The sequence below is a fragment of the Tupaia chinensis genome, unplaced genomic scaffold, assembly GCF_000334495.1.
Source record: "Tupaia chinensis unplaced genomic scaffold, TupChi_1.0 Scaffold143624_1, whole genome shotgun sequence".
NCBI classification, from domain to species: domain Eukaryota; kingdom Metazoa; phylum Chordata; class Mammalia; order Scandentia; family Tupaiidae; genus Tupaia; species Tupaia belangeri.
This window is the reverse complement of record NW_006203472.1, coordinates 1,385,255-1,405,997: the sequence shown is the minus strand read 5'-3', so window position 1 is coordinate 1,405,997 and position 20,743 is coordinate 1,385,255. Positions and strand designations below refer to the sequence as shown.

Here is a 20,743-nt window from a genome sequence, read left to right as displayed (position 1 = left end):
TTGAGTTTATCAAAGACTGGTGATGGAAGGGTCCCATACTTCTGATTAGATACAGGACCTTTGAGTCACCACAACTCCGGAAGCTTCTGCACCCAGCACCAACTTTGTCACAGCCTGAAGTGTCCACATTAAGACCAGTGTAGTGGGCCAGCAGATGACAGCAGTTACATTGCTGGACTCCCACATAGCCGACCGTGGTTCACGTCCAGACCCAGTGACTTGAAACTCACACTAGGCGCATGTGCGTGTGTGCCCAAGGTCCTGAGAGGAGAATGGAGGACAAAGTGTTGAAGTGTGGCCATTCCCCTCTGGGGATGATTTCTCACTTTCTGTCTGTCTCTCTGGCGAGCTCATGCACCCTTTAGCAAAAAACTCTAAACACACACACACACACACACCACCATAGCAGCAATGGGAAGACTGTGCTAAATTGTCTGCTCTGCTCTGAGCTATTATGGCTGATCAGATGAGTTCCTAAGAAATAAATGTATATCACATCTCCCAACCTCCAAAACTTTATGAGACATGCCTGTCACCAGGGATCTCCTTCCAGGATGACCAATAACACTCCATGCACCTTAAGTTAAATCTTAGTTCTCTGATTCCACCATGTGCTCATCAGTAAAAGTTTGAAGTGAGCTTGGTTGTTGTCTACCGTCCCTGCTTGTTCTTGTATTGTAGTACTGGATCTTGTAGCCCACCCGCTCCTCCCTTAAGGACCTGGACATAGAGTTAGAACAGAGGCAGTGTTCCTCTGTCTTTCTGAAAGGGCAATGTTGATGCTAAGCACATCGTCACTGGGAGGTGTGAGGAGCGATCATTTTGCTCTGGACCGGGAGACCAGGAGAAAAATGGCTGACACGTCCAGCTCCCGTCAGGGGCAGAGTAGGGCCATGTATTTTGTACTCAGGCTGAATCGTGAAATCAGGGCTGAATTTGCCCCCTGGCCTCTATCACCCCTCAGCATTCTCTCCAGACTCAGCAACCAGGGGCAAGTGACAAAACTCTCTTCCCATTTTCCCCTCCCTCTCTCGGACACCAAGGCGGCTGGAACTAAGGGAAGATACTCATGATTTGAATCAACTGCGTCAGAAAGAGAAATTTTTTCACTTGATGAAAACACTTAAAATAGCAAAATAAGTTAAAACTCCAAACAGAACACTGCAGGCATATTTCACTGACAATACAAACCGTTCTTCATTTTTTTGTTCGCTTGTTTTATCCAAGAAACTGCTTTGATTAGAGAAAGAGTAGCCCCTTGGTCTCCAATGTGATCTACAGGGAAGGGGATCAATGCCCAAATGCACACACGGTATTGCCAGACCCCAGCCCTGTCTCTCGCAACGCTGATCCCGTGCAGAGGTGAGGTCAGGAGCAGCTGGACGAAAACAACAGGTCAGCCTGGCCGTTCCTTGCCTACATATGGGGTGTGCTGGGAGTGGGCAGTATTGCCACCACGGTGTCCTTGCTGACAATGCTCAGATGGAGCTGAGTCAGGAAGCAGTGGTCACACAACTGCAGAGCACAGCCCACCGACTAGGACAGCTGACGCGTCTTCGAACAGGCAATGTCACCACCGACAGACCACAAAATAAGAAGCATTTTGTGCACACGGGGATTAAAAAGATTGTGTTTCTTCACTTCTTTAGTCCCTTTCAGCCAAAAACGTTGGTCATTTTGTTGCTATTATTAATTGTGATAACACTGATTTGATTGTACAGGAGACCTCAGGTGTCTCACTATGTGGTCTACATTCTGAGTTGTCTGGTAATTCTCTCCTAGTTAAATTTGTCCGGAAGGCTCAGAAGAGTACACTACATAGTTAATGTTGTCTCCCACCTGCAGGGAGACAATTTCCCGTTTCTCCGTCAGTGTCATGGTACTAGGACTTCCCATGCAGTTCAAGAGGTGTCAATAAGGCTTCCAACTGCAAAACCACCTCTTTCCTTCATAACTCTTCAGTTGGTAATTCATGCTTGAGAATAGATAAATATTTTATTCTATCAACTCTTTTTCCAAAAATTTTGCCCATCACGAACCATCCCTGCTGTGCCAATCATTATTTTGTGTTTGCAAAGTAGAAATTATCTAAGTGACTTTTTCCTATATACTTGATTTGCTGGCATTCTGCTACAAATAAAAATATTTGGAGATCACCAGATGGCATAATGGCTATGTTTCTAGACCCCCATGTGGTTCAAATCCCAAACCCGGCAGCTTAAAACTCACGTTGGGCATGTGTGCATGTGTGCCCAAAATCCCAAGAGGAGAATGAAGGAGAAGGGATTGTGGTGTGGCCATCCCCCTGGGGGATGACTTTCTGCTTTATGTCTCTATCTCTCCAGTGAGCATATGTGTTATATACCAAAAATCTCTTAAAAAATATAGATAGAGATAGATAGATAAATAGATAGATAGATAGATAGATAGATAGATAGATAGATAGATAGATAGATAGATAGATAGACAGACAGACAAGCTGTGGAGGGATGGGACAACATTTCTTATTTTTCTGGCTGGCACCTCCTGACCACCCAGGTGTGCTTTCATATTTTCCCCCACCCCCATGCCCATACATGGGCTTCCTAAGTTCCACTAATGATGCTCGAAGGAGCAGGATCAGGGAAGCAAGGAAGCGAGCTGTCCAGGATGGGAGGGAAGCCTTGGTTTTCCAGCTAGCAACTCCTGACCACCCAGAATCTACTCCAAAAAATAGAAAGAAGTGTGCACTGCACCAGACGACTAAAAACTAGCACAGAGGCACAAGAAATATGAGAAGACAAAGAAATATGTCTCCCCCAAGGATATACAGCAACTCCTTGTTAACCATAGACAACCCAAAAAAATTCACACAAGTGACAGGAAAAGAGTTCAGGACATTCAGTGACGAAACTAAATGAGATACTGGAGAAAACAGATGACCAACTCCAAGAGATATGGAATTAACATAAGAAGTCCCTCTCTCCAGCAGATGGCATGATGGTTACATAACAGGACTCCCATGTACTTGACCACGGTTCAAGTCCCAGAACTGGTGGCTTCAAACTCACACTGGGCACATGTACGTGTATGCCCAAAATCCCAAGAAGAGACTGGAGGAGAAGGGATTGCAGCGTGGCTATCCTCCCTGGGGGATGATTTCTCACTTTGTGTCTCTCTGGAAAGTGCATACGCCCTACACAAAAATCTCTCTAAAAAGAAGAAGATCATTTCCACTGCACATCATGGCCAGATCGGTCAAAATCAAAAACAAAGACAAAATTCTAAAATTGCCAAGAGAGAAAAGTCAAGTTATTTACAAAGGTTATCCGATTAGGCCAACTTCAGACCTCTCAACTGAAACAATGCAGGCAAGGAAGACATATTCAAAATGTAAAAGAAAAACAATTTCAACCAAGAATACTACAGGCAGCAAGATTATTCTTCAAATGGGAAGAACAAATAAAATCATTCTCAGATAAACAAAAACTGAAAGAATTTACCAACAGTAGACCACCTCGTCAAGAAGCCCTGAAGGGAGTACTGTATCAGGAAAACTGAAGAGAGACCAACAGAAATCATAGAATAAAAACCAACCAATGAAAGGGCCAACAAAGTGGCAGGAATACTCCCAGAAATATTGATCATAATGTTTAATGTTGATGGATTAAATTTTCTAATTAAAAGACACAGATTGACTGAATGGACATAAAATTTTAAAAACAGGAGCCCTCTACATGCTGCTACAATAACATCTCACCGAGAAAGGGTACACGGACGAAAGTGAAGGGTTGTGAGAAGGTACCCTGTGGACACTGGGAAAGGAGAAAAGTCTGGAGTAGTGATGCTGGTATCAGACCAGACAGACTTGAGGACAAAACAGAGAAAACCGGGACGCTACACAGCACCGAAAGGCTAATTTACGAAGAGGACATAGTACTTGTAAACGTCTATGCACCGAACACTGGGGCACCCAAATATGTGAAAGAAGACTGCTAGAGCTGAAAGGGAAGACAGACGCAGCACACTGACTGAGGGTCCCACCCCCACTGTCCACTCTGGACAAGTCGTCTAGACAAAAAATAAAGAGATGCAGGATTTAAACAAAACCATGAATCAAATGGACTTGACGGACATCTACAAATACTGCACCCAAACCCACAACATATGCATTCTTCACGCCGATTGGAACCTTTTCAAAGACTGACCATGTGACAGGGCACAAAACAGACCTTTATAAGTTCAAATGTATAGAAGCTATATACAGCAATACTTCTACAATGAATTTAAACTTGAAATCAACTAGAGAAAAAATAGCATGAAAATACACAAATACATGGAAACTAAACAATCTACTTCTCGATGACTTCACAACCACTGAAGAAATTAAAACTGAAATGAAAAGATTCATCGAAATCAGTAATAGTGAACACACAACTTTTCCTAACTTAGGAGACACAACAAAACCAGTCATAAGAGGGAAGTTTATAGCAATTAGTGCCCATAAGAAAAAAATAGGTGACAAATAGACAACCTAATGACAGGTCTCAGGGAACTGGAAAAACAGATACACAAAGTGTGTTTCCTATATAGCGTTAAAATAAACATGGTTTCCACTAAAACATTTAGGAGACACAAAGATGGAAAGTTACGTGTTGATGATAATGTGTATGGTAATATCTCTGAACTAATATACAGTGTATTCATAGGAAAATTCATGTTGCATGTTCTAATGCTATACAGTGATTGGATTAAAATAATAATAAAATATATCTTTTGAAAAGAAAAAAATGAATGTATAAAGACATTAAAAGAAGATAAAATATTTTTAAATGCCATTTTCCCCCAAGCTAGTATTGAACTCCCAGCCATCTTCCTCCTCTTCTACATCCTCATACTCCTGGGCCACAGACCTCAGCCTTCCAGAACAAAGGAAGATAACAGGGCATACTTGGAATTTAAGTACACATATGCAGCCTGTAGAGATCCTGTAGCCCTGTCTCCTCAGCAACTTAGCAATTCTGGACTCCCACATGGGCAGCTGTGGTTCAAATCCTGGACCTGGCAGCTTGGTCACGTGCCCGGCATGAGTTTAAGCCACTGGGTCTGGGACTCGAACCGCGGTCGACTACGTGGTAGTTCAGAGACATAGCCATTACGCCAACTGCTGGTCCTGAGAGGTGACATTTTCAAAGAGCAGTGGGGCTGGGCGGTGGCAGAGTGGGAGAACGTGATGCTCTGCGAGGCTGACCCACATGGGAAGGTTCCAGGTTTGTGTCCAGACACCTCCCTGAGTGCATAGAGTACGTGTGCCCACAATCCGGGCCTGGCTGAGGCTGGGGACAGATCAAGGCACGAGGACTCTGCTGGGTGCTTCTCTCCCTTTCTCTCTCTGTCACTTCTGGAAGAGATAAACACATTTCTAAAATACTGTACAGCCAGCCAGTGGCATATGGTCAGGTGACTGGATCCCACTTGTCCCCCATAGTTTGAGTCCCATACCCAGTGACACTGGGCACGTATGCGTGTATGCCCAAAATCCCAAAGGGAGGGAGAGACGCAGGAGTGTGGCATGGCCATTCCATGGAGAATGCATCCTCACTCCCTTCCCTGCCCATCTCTCTAAGTGAGTGCTTGTGCCCTCTGCAAATTAAAAAGAATAGGGAACCAGCAGTTAGCGTAATGGCTATGTCACTGGACTCCCACGTAGTCGACCGTGGTTCGCGTCCCGGACCCGGTGGCTTAAAACTCATGCCGGGCGCGTGTGCGTGTGTGCCCAAGATCCTGAGAGGAGAATGGAGGAGAAGGGATTGCGGCGTGACCATCCCCCCTGGGGGGTAATTTCTCGCTTTCTGTCTCTATGTCTCTCTCTGTCTGTCTGGCGGGCACACGTGCCCTATAGCGAAAACCTCTCCAAAAAATAAAAAAAGAAAAAAATAAATAATACTATAAAGAGTAGAGCAATCATCATCTTTAAATACGCAGATTTACCACAATCATAAACAAGCTTAACCACGCACCGCGATGTACCCACACATGCCTTTAGGATCAAAGTTCTAAGGACCGGCCTACTAAGCCAGGCACGGTGGGCTGCGCAGGGCACCGAGGGCCTCCCAGGCACTAAGCCCACCACCCCCACACCGTACAGAACAAAGGCAGGAGTTGGGTGGGTACTTACCCAGCTGGGCTTCCTTGGAGCCGTGGCCTCCTGTGCACAGCTGGCCCAGAGATGGCAAGGACAGGACTCAGCCGCAGCTCAGTGGGAGATGCCAGGTGGGAGCAGGGTGTGGAGCCGGCCTCTCCCATGGGAGCTCCTTCCTGAGATTGCCCTCGTGGCCTCCATGAGATCCTGCAGGACACGCTGTCCCAGGCCTGGAGGAGGACACAGGGCCAAGGCACTCTGGGCCTCCACAGCAGAGCTTTGAAGGATGAGGTGGGCTCCAGCCTAAGGTTCCCTCCTGATTCATCCTCTGAGTTAGTAACGTTGGGGAGAGCCCAGGGTACCCCAGACCTGCCCCGGGGCCTTCCTCCTCCTCCTGCTCTACTCTGAGAGCTTCAGGGAGCCAGACTGGCTGGGCCTCAGGGCAGGTGCTGACCCCAGGTTTATGTTGGAGACAGGGAAGTGTGGGTCAACTCCTACCCAGCACCTCTCCCCTCTGGCCCCTCTCAAAGGCCCCTGAAGGACAGGAGCTCCCAGAGCGATCTGTGAGAGCTGAGAGCAGCCATAGCCTTCCAGAGAGTATCGGGGGCCCTCACTGCTGAGCACTCTCCAAGAGTCTCAGGATAAGTCCAGATCAGAGAGAGGAGAACCTGCAGGTCCAGAGAGGATTCAGGGTGTCAGTGGGACCCTGGCCCAGAGAAAGACCCAAGGGTTCAGCTGAGTGTGAGGATGATCCAATCCTGGCATGGACAGAAGGGGCCCATGGCAGAGGGTCTCACCTATGATGCATCGAGGCCTCCATGTTGGGGGGTGGGTTGGTGGTGACAGTTAAGGCTCCTCCCACTTGAGTTCTAAACTAGGGTTAAAGGCCAGGTCCAGGAGCCCTGGGGGAGGGGGAGGTGGGAAACCCTGAGCCAACCTGCACCCTGTGGGGTGTCCCCGGAGCAGCCTGAGGTGCCCAGTAGCTTCTGCACCAAGCTTCGCACACCTCCCCTGGGGTGAGCAGCCTGACCTTAGTGTCTGGCCTCAAGAACGTGAAGAACTGCCAGGCCTCCAGGGAGCCGGGTACACAGGCCCTGGACAGGAGGGCCAGACAGACTCAGGGAGGGGCTGAGCACATCTGCCTTCCTTCCGGAGACCTGGGAACAGTCCCCAGGACAGCCCTCGACCTGCAGCAAGTGTGCCCAGCAAACAGACCTCTGATGACACCCCCAGCAGTGAGACCCTCCCATGGAGGCTAGGTGGACATCTCCCTGCCCACCATTTCAATTGCGGCAGCCCACTAGGCAGCCCCCCGAATCCTGAGCCCGGGGCTCCCCACTCTCCACAGTCTGTGCTGTCACCAAGGCTGAGGTTGCGGGTATGAGAAGTTGTCCACAGAACCGGGGGCTACAGGGCATTCTTGAGGTTCCAAGGCTCAGAGTTCAGCCTGACAGTCCCCAGCCCAGAACAGGACAGAGGCCGTCTGGCAGACACTTCAGTGCAATTCACTCCCAAACTGCCGCATGGATGTTAAGTCAGGGGCCCTGAACTTTATCATGACTGCCCTGGTCACCCCAGGATCACTGCACAGGCCCAGTCCTGCTGACCCCATTAAGGCTCGTTCCCAGGCTCTACCCAGCCCACTGAAGACGGAGAGGCAGGGCCAAAGACACGCCCCCTGCACTGACCCTTTGGGGGCAATGACCAGCATGACCTAGAAGGAGACAGGATGGCACCCAGCGGCTTCTCCTGACCCAGAGACCTCCCAGCACTGGGCACCATCTTGACAGGGCAGCCAGACACCATCAGAGAGCCCAGGTGGGCTGCTGTCGTTCTACTGCCCCAAGTGAGAGTCTGCCACTCAGGCCTTGGCTCAGTCCTCACCATTGACCCTGGGACCATGGGGCAGGGACACCCACACATCGCCCAGGCCAGGGCGTTCCAGAACAGCATGCCCTGAGGCCCACCTGGGGAGGCCCACCTGGGCAGGCCCACAGCCCTTCCCCGTTACCTGGAGCGCAGGGGGCAGGAGGTAAAGGGGGCGCTTCCTGGATGGGAGCAGGCTGTCGGGTGTGGACCCGGGGTCTGTCATGTTCACTGGAGGTCGTGGTTGCAGGAGGAGAGGTGAGAGCTGGGGACCAAGTCCACCCACACGGATGCTAGTCCAGACCTCAGGCTGCCATCTGGCTCCTCCCTGGACGCTCCCGTGTGCTTGATCTGGGAATCGGGACTGTTCATGGCAGTGTCCCCTCAGGGGAAAGCCGGGAGGCTGCTGGCCCCTCGTGGCCCAGCTGCCAGGCACTACCTCTAGAGATCCATGGAGGAGGTCCCCACAGAGGTGCTCCTTGTGTCCAGCTGCATCATCTCTCTGGCAAAGGGCAAATGCCCCATGCCTACAACCTCGGTCAGTGGTCGTCTGGGTGACACAGGTGCAGAAAGGCCTCCACAGACACCACCTGAGGTGACCAGGGCCAGCCCTGGATCCAGAGTATGGGGAAACCCCGGGCTCTGTCCTAGGGCTTTCCACTTGGGTCACATACAGTCCCTCCCCTAAAGAAATCTACACGGACACCTTGGTTACGTGCAAAGTCCCCGATCACACACTCATAGGAGGAGCAGAGGGAACACTTGCATCTTTGGCACTTGTTCCACTAGGCCAAAAGTATCTCTGCACGTCCGCACTGTGGCTACTGCTGTAGCTGCTGCCCCGAGGACTCCAGGGCTGCACTTGGCCCCATGCCTTCCAGACTGACTGACCCACAGTCTTACCAGGAAGGTTCCCACGAATAAGGGGGAGCACAAAAGGAAGTTAAGCTTATCTACGATTACAAGCAACCTGTCATCCCAGGGAACACAGTGCAGCCCCCACCAGATAAGAGCTGGGCCCTCACCTGTCTTCACACTCCACCCGAGAGGCTGCTTCCCACAGCAGCTCAGCCTCTCGGTGCTGGTGGAGCGTGATGAGACATGACAGGACATGCGTCCATTTCTGCCACGTCCTGTCCAAAAGCCTGGACTTCCTCATCTCTCCCGGGGGCTGTTCCTGAGCACTAAGTGAGGCACTGCCCTCACACAGGCTGTGAGAATACAGCTTGGTGCTGTTTCTCCACAAAAGACCTTGAGGAAACCCTGAAGATGCTACGTGTTCAGGCCTTCATTGTCCTCCATATCAAGTTCTACTCTGAGGGCCTAGAGCCTTCCTCACTACGGACACCCATGCCCTCCACGTGCACAAATCCCCACATGGGTGGGGGTCCTAGTCTAAGCTCCACCCAAAGTCTTCACGAGTTCCTGCTTAGTCACTGACTAAGTCCCTCCTTTCCCCTAGTATGGAAAGAAGTGGAACTTGGGCCTCTGGGAGGTCGGCACTCTGACGACCCTCCAGCCAGGCCCAAAGTAGACTGTGGTAGAGTCCCTGAACCAGGCTTCCAGTTCAGGGTTCTCGGCTGCTTCCTGGACTTCCCCTCCATCCCCCAGTTCCTGGACCAGCTCTTCAGCAGGTGAGCCTGCAGGTCCTTCGGGGCACGGTGCCGACTCTGCCACCTACACGCTGAGCCTAGGAGTGTTCATATGGCCTCGTCTGACCCTGAAAAGTGTGCTTGTGAGAGAATGGACCACAGGAGGTTGCTGTAGGGCTGAACGGCCTCAGAAGTGGCAGGCCAGCCCTGCAGCAGTGACGAAGCGCTGTGTATTGAAAGCCAGATCCTGCGTGTCCTACTGTGGTAGAATCTTAGCCCAGACAGCTTGAAAAGCGTGCCGATCTGTGTGCCCCGCATCCTGATGGGGAGGAGAGGCCGTGCCCACAGCCCACTGGGGTTGCTTATTCCCTCCCTCTCTTTCTGTCTGTCTTTCAGGTGTGCACATATGCATTCCGGCAATTTAAGGAAAAAGAAAAAGAGACATGACAACCGGGTGCCCAAAGCCTGGCCTGCAGAGAGGGACACTGGGGATGGTGTGGATGCTCCTAGTTGCAGCCTTCTCCTTTCTGCTAAAGAAGCTGTCTAATGTCCCTACGGCCTATGCCTCTGTAGTTTGGAAAAGAATATACAAGCCAAGCTTGTTTCTCCTTTTCTACAGTAGTCTGAGATTCTCTGGGTGGTCTTCGTTCTGGTACAGACCTCATAGGGACCCCTGGGCATCGGAAGTGAGGCCTCAGGCCCACTCGGCTATCTGCGAAGATTCCAGTGAGGATCCATTCACTCCACACATCTGCCTCGCGCCCTCTGACTGGGCATCGCTTTTCCAGACCCTTGGCATGATTCAGTGAATGATGGAGACCACAGTCCAATTCTAGTCAGGGCATCAGACTCCCGCTGTAGTCATCAAAGCCGGTCATGGTCACCAAATGTCAGACGTGACGCCTTCATGACATCTTGCTGGTGTGTTTGCAACCTCCCCTATTTTGACTGGAATGGTAGAACTCAGGATCCCCTCAAAAGTGGGTGGACTTGGGCCCAGAAAGAGAGCTTTTCGCACACCTAAAGGGTTGGGGGGACATTGTAGACTATAACTGTGGAAGAGGCCAACAGAAGCCTGGGTCTCATCCTTCCTGGGATGCCCACGAGAGGGCTGAGGTCTGCAGGCTTCCTCTGCAAGAAGAAAGGAGCCAAATGCAGCTTGGAGGGGCTCCCAGGCCCCTGGGGAGGAGACGAGATTCGGGAACCCAGAACCAGCTCCTGAGCCCATCCCCTGCACAGCCGCATCTCAGACCTCCTGTATTCTGCATCCCCTCCTGACCTCAGCACCACGGGGGCCAGGACTAGAGTTCTGAGGAGAAAAACGCTCACAGACTGCCTGGTCTGAGTGCCCATAGAGCAACAGGGTGTGCCCTGGCCCTTCCAGAGATGGTCAGTGGACTGACGAGGGTAAGCACCTGCCCTGCCCAATGGCCAGGTCTGTCCCTGCCAGGATAGCCACAGAAGGCTGGGAGTGTTGGGTGGGATTGTTCTCTGCACAAGCAGAACCAGGCCCTGGGGCCCAGAACCACACACTGGAGTCCATGAGGCAGCATGAATGGAAGGGCCGGGCTCTGACTGCTGCAAAGACTTCCTGCATGGTCAGTGGGCACAACAACTTCTCAGTGGATTTCAATGACTCCCCACATGTTGCCGCATTTAAATTGAAGGTGGCTGAAGTGCAGTCATCTTGCCTGGAGCAGGGGTGGAACACCATTTGCACATCACTCTGGCTCAGCTACAATATCCAGAGCCCACTGAGCCAGAAAGAAATGGCAAGGGGAACTGCAGTCTGAAAGTGTGTCTACAGTTGGTGTTTTGGAGCTGAAGTCGCCTTAAATGCAATGAGATTGTCTCTGTCTGGAAAGGCCAGTGGGCCATGACCGATAATGGTAATCTTCCTCCTTCCCAACATCTGCCCCACCCCCAGAGCAGTGGGCATTTCTCGAGCCAGGACCAGCACCACTGGCAACTCCAGGGCTGCTCTGGAGTCAGAGTCACCTGTGGTGCAAACCATCCTGTCATTCTCTCCAAAGCCACAGCGGCCCAGCGGACACTCACAGACGTAGTGAGAAGCTGGGCTGTGCAGGGTGGGCAGGCCAGGCCACCTTCTGGCACCGGCTGTCTCCGACCAGCTGTTCCAGCCCAGAGCATGATCTGGGTCCAACGCTGGCTCCACATCTTCCCAGACATGTGACCCTTACCCTCTGCTATAGTTTGGAACACCTCAAATTCCTGTGTTGGGACTTGATTGTGTTGTTAAATGTTAAGTGAAACTGAATCCCTTCATTGTGTCCCAGGTGGGGCCTCTGGGTACGATGTCATTAGGGTGGAGCTGCCACCTTTGCGTGTGAGTTTATAGTTGCAGCTTACAGGAGTTGGCCCCTGGACCTCCGACCTCCAGACCATGAGCTGAGTGAACCTGTTTCCTTAATTCCCTAGTCTTGGGTATTTCCACAAGTGATGCAGTGACTAAGACAACCTCCATGTCTTCTCTGAACCACATGTGGATGGCAGAGATGGGACACTAGTAGTTGCAACTGTACTGAGTGACTGTGAAAAGTCCAGAAGGAGGTACAGATAGAAAGCAGGGTGGGGCCAGTCCCATTTGGGGGTGAACGCAGCTCACTGAGGTGCAGGCAAGTCCACGAGTCACCCACCCATCCTGCCAGGAGGCCTTGTCAGCTTCAGCACTTATTATGCACCCAGTCGACTGGTAGACACCCACATGACCCCCTAGTTGTAGCTCCCACAGGGTGAGGACCTGTGGATGGGCAGCAGGACCAGAGGGCTGCTGAAGGGAGGTGGGAGAGGCCACCTTGGGAGGCATGTAGCTGAGCCACCTTCTCACGCTTGCAGTTGGGGAGGATGTCCTGGGTAAAAGGGTCACTCGTCCCATCAGTGCTGTTCCTGGTAGCATGGTGGGGGGGGCACCCTCAGTGAACATGGAACCAATCCCAGGAACTCCCACAGGTCTTGAGCCACATCCAAAGCATGCTGAGTTCCAGTTCAGACCACTGTCCCCTGTCTTTGCTGGGACTCGGCAGAATGTATTTTTCTGAGTGGAGGGCTGTAGATTAGAAATAAACATAAAAATAAACACACAAAGACATACACGTGTAAAAAGGTGAGGACTGGGTGGGCCTGACTTCTCTGATGAAGAAAGCCCGACCTTGAACCAGCCTCAGGTTTATTACTTTATAGGGCAGAAAGTGGGGGAAGAGGAAATGAAAGCAAAGCCAGTTGTTTTCAGATGTTAATCAACTGATTAGATGATTCAAGAACAACTAGCACCATGTGATTTCTCTGATCTTGCTGGGCTGATTCTGATAAACACGTGTGACTTCTTTTCACCTGATATTACTTTACAGCATCGCTCACAGTATGCTCACTGAGGTGCAGGCAAGTCCACGAGTCACCCACCCATCCTGCCAGGAGGCCTTGTCAGCTTCAGCACTTATTATGCACCCAGTCGACTGGTAGACACCCACATGACCCCCTAGTTGTAGCTCCCACAGGGTGAGGACCTGTGGATGGGCAGCAGGACCAGAGGGCTGCTGAAGGGAGGTGGGAGAGGCCACCTTGGGAGGCATGTAGCTGAGCCACCTTCTCACGCTTGCAGTTGGGGAGGATGTCCTGGGTAAAAGGGTCACTCGTCCCATCAGTGCTGTTCCTGGTAGCATGGTGGGGGGGGCACCCTCAGTGAACATGGAACCAATCCCAGGAACTCCCACAGGTCTTGAGCCACATCCAAAGCATGCTGAGTTCCAGTTCAGACCACTGTCCCCTGTCTTTGCTGGGACTCGGCAGAATGTATTTTTCTGAGTGGAGGGCTGTAGATTAGAAATAAACATAAAAATAAACACACAAAGACATACACGTGTAAAAAGGTGAGGACTGGGTGGGCCTGACTTCTCTGATGAAGAAAGCCCGACCTTGAACCAGCCTCAGGTTTATTACTTTATAGGGCAGAAAGTGGGGGAAGAGGAAATGAAAGCAAAGCCAGTTGTTTTCAGATGTTAATCAACTGATTAGATGATTCAAGAACAACTAGCACCATGTGATTTCTCTGATCTTGCTGGGCTGATTCTGATAAACACGTGTGACTTCTTTTCACCTGATATTACTTTACAGCATCGCTCACAGTATACAGGTAGTGTGTTCATATGTTAATTGCTTTTATAGCTATGCAAATGAAGCTCATGGAACCACTGTCTCTGCATGTGTCTAAAGGTCACCATGTTTACTCAGACTCTCCACTCTCCACGTTTCTTGTCCTGGGAACAACTGCAGATTCTGAGCTGGGGTGGGCTGTGGCCATAGGACTCTCTTCTCCCTGGGTGCTGTTCAAGGTGGTAATGCCCTGGGCCTGCCTGGACTCCATCTTGACCCAGAGACATAAGAAAAGCAAGGAGCACCTGGCACCATCTTCCAATTTAACAGCATAGTCAATGTTGTCATCACCACTTGCCCTGGAGACCACAGCCTGAAGGCCCTGGACAGGGCAGAGTGGTGGAGTACTGGGTCGAGGTGGCCAAGGTAAGCTGTGGCCGGACCCAAGTCACTTCCTCTTTGGACACTTGGGAACAGCCTCTTCCCCTTTCTCAGTTCTCTGGATGGTAGTGTCTGGTCAAAGCCCCTCAACCCTCCCTTTGGAGGCAGGCTGACTTTGCCCTCCATCATCCAGGGTGGATGCTCCCTCTTTCCTGAGGTCCTATCTAGGTTGAAATGAAATCCTCCCCCTGGGAGTTTTGCTCATTGGGTCCCAGGTGTGCCCTCCTGCATCTCCCTGGGCATCTGTCTCATCCAGGAGGGAGATGTCAGCTGAGAAGCTGAAGCTGGAGTAGATGGGATTTATTCTTCAAATCACAGGTCATTCTCTTCAGTCCCCAGGAGTGCCACACCCAAAACAACATACCCTCCTGGCACACCATCCTCTGTGCTCTGCAGAGCACCCCAGTTCACCCATAGAGACACTGGGAGAAGTTTACAGTTGGGCAGACTCCCCACCATGGGAGCACCTAGGTTTCCCAGGTATTTTATTTTGGAGACGTTTCTGCTATAGGGCGCGTGTGCTCACCAGAAAGAGAAAGACAGAGAGACAGAAAGCGAGAAATCACCCCCCGGGGGGGATGGCCACGCTGCAATCCCTTCTCCTCCATTCTCCTCTTGGAATCTCGGGCACGCCCGCACACATGCCCAGCGTGAATTTAAGCCACTGGGTCTGGGACTTGAACCACGGTCGACTACATGGGAGTCCAGTGACATAGTCATTATGCCGTCTGCTGGTCCCTCCAGGTACTCCTTATAGACCAGGTCCTTGCATGATTAACTGATTTGGGAGTAGGGAGAAGGCAGAATGCTGGATGCAGGAGTGGACTGGTGGGCCATCTCTAAGCCTTCTTGGGGCCCTAGGAGTAAGTTTCCCAAAGGGTCAGGTGCAGCCTATTGCCAAACTAGAGACCTCCAGGTACTTGACTGCACAGCAGGGCCTCTGCTCCACTGAGGCCTGTGAACATGGCGGCTCCGTTGCAATGGGAATGAACCCAGCTGACGTGAGAGCTCCGCTTCCAGTCCCACACCACCCTCAGGGTCAGATAAGCACAGCTGAAACTCAAACAGGCAATCTGGGTCTTCAGGTTCTTGAATAAAGGCAATTTGAACTCACATGCCTCTCTCTTATTCCAAATTTCTCCTTTCTTTTTACCGTTGATATAAAATGCTCCAAAACATTCCACCATCTGTGCCAAGGACACCGTATGTACCCAGACTTGGCCACGGAGGGCGAGGGGAGGCAGGAGATGGGGCTAGTGTTTAGGGCTCAGAAGAGGAGCAATGCTGGAGTAGAGGCCGGACGTGTGGGGACATTTACCGGAAACGTCCCGGGTGTCCTGCGTCTACACATGGGAAGAGAGTCCTGCTTTCTCACTGGCAGGTGGGGGTGGGCTGCAGGCCTTGGTAACGGTATGTGCTCTTGGCGGCTGCACCTACAGGAGGTGGACACACTGCCGGGTCGGCAGGTCTCCAGAGCCATGCCATTCTGCGAGATGCAAGTAGCTTTCTCCAGGCTGCTGGTGGCTATGTAGGCGGGGCAGCCTTCCATATGTCACCCTCCACCTGCCCTTGGAAGCCAGGCTCTTGCGACTTCTGTCTCTGTCCCAGGGCCTCCTGCTGACACCAGGGTCAGGCTCTCAGGAATCCCACAACCAGGTGGGCTAGCAGGTGGCACAGTGCCGGGTCCCAGGGGTACACTGGCACAAACGAGCGTGTTTGCAGCTACTCCCTGCCCTGCCTCTTCACTGACAGCCCCAGGGAACAATGACACTCACCCCAGAGAGCTTGTGAGCAGGGTCTGGGGGCCTCTGCATGGCTCTTGGGCCCTTGTTGATCAGGTCTCAGCCTTTCACGTCAGGAGTCAGCAGAGGGATGCCACCTAGCACCCTGGGGAGCCCCTGCTCTGTCGGTCACAGGCAGCACCTCGGGAGGCCACACACAGCGGAGGGAGGGAGAATGCCACGCAGGGAGCATCCTGGATCGGAGGGGAGCGGAAGCCTTCGGCATGGCGTCAAACCTGGCTTGAGGGTTGTAGGAAGACAAAAGTCTCTCAATCAGACCTCCAGAGACACCATGTCCCTCTGTCATCATGGCTGGGCCTGGCTGGACACCTGGACACACAGTGCCCAGACATGGGGCCCCGGCCCGTGAAGGTGCTGCAGACGGTTGGGGAGGCGCCTGGACAGGGCCTCCAGCTGGGGTGTGGTCAGGAGAGGAGCCGGCTTGCCTGTGGGCCCTGGGTAGTCACTGCCCCAGCTCAGCTGACTTCTCCAGTGGAAATGGGAGGAGGAGCATCCTGTCCTGTGGCTTCCCAGCTGGCAGTGAGGCTCCGGGGAGGGGAGGGAAGTGGCCGTGTGTGCCTGGCACTGCCCCCCAGGAGTGAGGATGAGAACGGTGGTGACAGACGTGTGAACCAGAGTCCTCGGGAGCCCCTGCGATGGGAGACAGCCTCCATCCCTTCCCAGATGGGAAACAGGCTTGGGGGGCAGGCAGCAGGCCAGGGGGACACCCTAGTGAGTCTTGGAGACATGCTGGAGCTTGGACCAGAGCCTGCTGCAGGTGCCAGGGGCACTGAGCCACCCGACCCAGGTCAGGCACCCAGGGCCCACGGTCAGCAAGGCTGGGCTGTCACTGGGTGGGAGTCGGGGGCCATCCCCGTACCCTTGTTCCCAACCCTGACGGTGGGGTCCACCAACTTGCCCACATGGGCATGAGCCCCCAGGGGACCCACGGAGGCGGTGGCAGAGGAAGAGGGAGGTGGTGAGTGGCTGGGGTAGCAGGGGCTCCAGGGAGTCAGAGAAACAGAGCAGACCTCTGACAGGGCGTGGGTGACTGGGCCCCGCGCAGCCCGTGGCAATACCTTGGCTTCTCTCCGCCTGTACGTCTGCCGGCTCCTGTACGTCACCGGTCCTGAGCTCGGCCTGGGGTCCCACGGCACCGAAACCCCCCAGAGGGATGGTCAGGCCAAGCTGCATCGTCCCACACCCACGTGTGACCGAACACAGCACAACTGAAATGATCCCAGGGGAGGCCAGCCCCTGTGAACACAGCACACCTGGGGTGACGCCCACCCCACCCACACCGCGCTCTGCAGAGCTGGAAGGGTCTCACTCCGCCCTCCACACCTTGTGGAACAGCCGCGTGCGCATCCCCCCTCCCTCACAGCCAGTCTCCCACCTCTTTAAGGAGCAGCTGGGAGAATGACCCTTGAAAGGTAAGTCCCTGTGGAGGCCTCGCCTCTCATATCCTGTGAGAGACATCGGGAGACTTGGCCCACAGAGTTGAGCATTTCCTCCACCCCGGCCTGCAGGGAGCTGCTGGAATGACTCCTCTCTCGTCGTCTGGGGAAACACCCAGGCTCCCACACCCTGCTGCACTCCTCTTCAGAAAGCTCTGGAACGATGACAGCTACTCAGGAACATGGCCGCCTTTGAGAAGACCTGAGTCCCACGCAGAGCCAGCCCCTTCAATCCCTGAAGACCAGGCCTCTGCAGTACTGACGTGCATCACCCTCCGTGATCACCATCGAAGGGACTATACGGAGACGAGGCGACCACCCAGCCCGAGTGACACGCTGAGGCCCACTGGCAGGGAAGTCCTTCCTCACAAAGCCACCCTATAAAACCGGTACAGGCAGCTGTTTTCCTAGACGCACAAATATCAAGAGAGGGGAACAAGAAAACTGGAAAATCATGGTAATATGACTCTCCCAGAGACAGAAAATAATTCTCCAGCAACAGACCCTGGAGTGAGAGGAAAAGGCAGGATGCTGACAGGGGCTGGCTGGGAAGGCTGAAGGGGCCTTCTGGGAGAGAGCGGGAGACCCATCTATGGGATCCATGCTCTGTCTCTTCAGTACTGTTTTGGCCTCAACTTGTAATCAGAGCTGAGATCAAACACCCCCTCCTCCAGGCAGTTGTCCTTGATTCCTGTCCTGTCTACACTTCCCAGAGGTACAGGCTTCTCTTCCTCTGTGTAGCAAGCTCTCTAAATACATCTAAGCTGCAGAAGGAGAGCCAGGAAGTGTCCTGCCCTGGGGCTCTCTGATTTCCACTGCCCGCCCTCCCCCACAGTGAGGCCCACAGCGGCTCCCCTTCACCTTTGGGAGGTCGATCATGTCCCCCCGAGAAGGCAAATGGCCAAGTCCATGGGACATGCCCCAGCCCCCATCTCTCCCTCCCTCCTGGGCCTCAGGGTCACGGGAGGCATGCAAAAGCGGACCGGGACTTGGGTCGGGCTCTGGAGGTGAGGAGGCCTGCGGGATGAAGCTCAGGGACCTCCTCCCTCTGAGGGTTTGTGGACAGACTGAGGCCTCAGGTAAGAAGGGAGTACTTGACACCTGAGATGCCCGATCTCGAGAGGCCCCACTTGGCTTTGCTCCCCTGGGGGCCCCTCGGGGAAAGGGTCTTATCACAGCCCAGACCTCCCGCAGCTCTGCAGTCAGGCAGCTCAGCAGCTCAGTCCTCGGGGACCTTGGTCCCGGGCCAACTTGGGAGGCTCCCTCAGAGTCAGGTGAGGTGCCTGTGGTGGCCCAGCTCTCAGGGGCAGCTCAGAAGCCGTCCAAATGCTCAGAGACCTTAGCTCTGCACAGGCCCTCTGCTTCCCAGCCTCAGGTTCCTGGTCATCCGGCACCCAGGGTCACCCCCATCCATGTAATCTCCCATCGCGGTGCCCAGCATCTCCAGGTCAGAGAGGAATGTGTCCAGGAAGGGGACGGCAGCCTGCACCCAGTAGCCCACCCTAGGCCTGTTCCTTAAAGTCCCCTCACGCTCAGCCTTCTGAGCCCCTAAGTGGGCTCCCCACAGGGAGACCTTTAGCCTCCTCCCCCTATCTCTCCTCATCCCGCATACTGGGCTGGTCTCCAAGGAAGCTCAGCACCTTCCTGGTGAGCTGTAGTGCTTCACAGCCCCACCTGACCCTCAGGCCTGTGGCCACAGCAGGGCAGGGCTGGTGCAGGGAGGTCCCTCCTCTCTTGCTATGCAGGTCGCCAGCCGGAGACAGGAGCCACTGTTCCACAAGGTGTGGAGGGCCTGAGTGAGACCCTTCCAGCTCTGCAGAGCGCGGTGTGGGTGGGGTGGGCGTCACCCCAGGTGTGCTGTGTTCACAGGGGCTGGCCTCCCCTGGGATCATTGCAGGTGTGCTGTGTTCGGTCACACGTGGGTGTGGGACGATGCAGCTTGGCCTGACCATCCCTTTGGGGGGTTTCAGTGCCGTGAGACCCCAGGCCATGCTCAGGACCGGTGAAGTACAGGAGCCAGCAGACGTACAGGCGGAAAGAAGCCAAGGTATTGCCGCGGGTTGCGCGGGGCCCAGTCACCCATGCCCTGTCAGAGGTCTGCTCTGTTTCCAAGTTCATCTTTCCTGGGAAGGTGGGAGAGCAGAGGCAGGACGCCTTCCTTCCCTCTCTACAGGTCTCTCTGCAGTCCCCGAGTCTTCGGAGTCTCCACCCTGTGACCTCTGCACTCCGACGCTGCTCCTCCAGCATTCTGTGGCTGCAGTGCACGAGGCTCCTCTGGTGTGCGATCTGGCCAGCACCCGCCACCCCTCTGGTGTGTGAGGCCGTGTTGGTGTAAGCTGAACCACCTCCGGCTGCCCACCACATGCCACTGGCCTTTCTTACGGTTTTCACGCCTTTAACACACTTACACACTTTGCACCATTCCTTCTTTCACCCCCTTTATCTACCCTTGAAAATCATCCTGAATTAACACACGTGACTGCTTTTGTGCACTTCAGTGTGGCGGCGTGCTTCATCAATGCGTATATGCACTGACTGGTTTGTTGGTTCCCTGGGGAGCAGACATGAAATCTCTTTCCAGATTTAGGCCATGACGAATCTGTCTGCCTCACAGCTAGCTGTACAGAGCCCAGCACTGACAGAGGCTGACTACGACAGACTCGCAGAGTGTGTTCTCAGAGCGGGAACCTGGTGGATTGTTTTGTGTTTGTCTCAAAATATTCTTGCTCTCTGTCCTCTAAATTGTATAAGAGGAGTGTTATTACTTTGCTTTTTCAACATTCTGTGTATGTAGTTTGCAGCCCTTGCAGCAGTGTTCCCACATGGACCCAGTTCTGTCATGACTTAAACGCAGCACTTCCACACAGCTCGCTCCTATGTCAGTGTCCACAGGTATTCATTAAGGAAATGCATGACTGGAACTGCACAAACTTGCAGGCTCTCGTCACTCCATGACCAGCACATACATAACCCACGTGTGTCATTCCTGATGACCACTCGCTACTGCTTCCAAATCAGCTGGCCTTCGGCTACTGCGCATCTGTTCAGCGTAGGCACGGGCAGCAATGTGTGTGTCTGCTCCTCCCTTGATTCTCAGGAAGAACCAAAATGACCGCTTACAAAAATGGATACTCAGAAACAGAACATGGCAAGAAAAGTAAGTGCAAGAAAGTAATAAAAATAATTCTTAAGGAACCAGCAGTTAGCGTAATGGCTATGTAGCTGGACTCCCATGTAGTCGACCTCGGTTCGAGTCCCGGACCCAGTGGCTTAAACTCACACCAGGCACGTGTGTGTGTGTGTATGTGCCCAGGATTCTGAGAGGAGAATGGAGGAGAAGGGATTGCGGCGTGACCATCCCCCCTGGGGGGGGGG

At 53.2% G+C, this 20,743-nt stretch overlaps 1 pseudogene; it reads left to right on the top strand.

Moving 5' to 3' along the window:
* Nucleotides 1-8,438: 8,438 nt before the first annotated feature.
* Nucleotides 8,439-20,743, top strand: part of LOC102479280 (cyclic AMP-dependent transcription factor ATF-1 pseudogene) — a 16,991-nt pseudogene continuing 4,686 nt past the window's right edge.